Genomic DNA, 932 nt, shown 5'->3' on the forward strand with positions numbered 1-932 from the left:
AGATGTGGTGTGAGGGACGTGGCTTACTGGTGGACTTGGCAGCATTAGATTTATGGTTGGACTTGATGGTCTTAATGGTCTTTTCCAGCCTAAATGATTTTGTGATTCCAAGTTGGTTGGTATCCTGGAAGAAACACAAAGTTAATTTGGTTTCTGTTGTGGGCAAGACAGAACCTGGGCGAGCCACAAGTCATGAAAAGCAGCAAGTTAGTGGTGGAGTTGTACTGGTGTGCGTGCTGGGTGAGACAAGAAGGGGTGGTGGGAAAGGCCTGAAAGCGGGCACCTGGTCACAGGGCAAAGGGAGGGTGGTGGCCTGGGAGCTGCTGCTGAATATAGGGCTCTCTGAAGCTTGGTGGCCCTTCCAGAATCTTCATACCGATAGGAGCAATCCAGAGTTACCATCACTTGCCTTACCAGTATTTTCCACACCACGCCATGTGGTGGAAGGAGGGAAGTGTCACCATTTTGGAGCTGGCTGTCCTTAGACATCACCAAGTGGTCCCTGTCTCCTGTGCTGAGCTGAGGGAGTGTTGTCTCAACCTTGTCATCAGAAACTTGGATGATAAGGTACCCGAAACTTAGGCTAACATCTTAACCAGCATCTGCAGCAGCCTACCTGAGGGGCCGCCGCTGATCCCGAGGGTGGAATGCTGTTCCCGTGGGTACCGAGGTGCAGCCAGCCCGGGGTGGAGCTGGACAGTGGTACGAGCTGTGCTGTGCCGTTCCCTGCTGCCTGGGGGGCTGGAGCTGCTCAGCTAGACCCCGCAGCTGCTGTCAGGGAGGACTGGTCACAACTGCTGTCTCAGCATTGATGAAGAAATCGTGAACTTTGGGTGAATGTTGCTCATTATAATATCATTATAATACAAAAACACAGCTCCTGGCCAAGAGCTCCCTGCCTCTAAGGCAGGCCATGCCTTGGGCACTCCTCC

This window comes from Merops nubicus, unplaced genomic scaffold, assembly GCF_000691845.1.
Source record: "Merops nubicus isolate BGI_N331 unplaced genomic scaffold, ASM69184v1 scaffold30073, whole genome shotgun sequence".
Taxonomy (NCBI): Eukaryota; Metazoa; Chordata; class Aves; order Coraciiformes; family Meropidae; genus Merops; species Merops nubicus.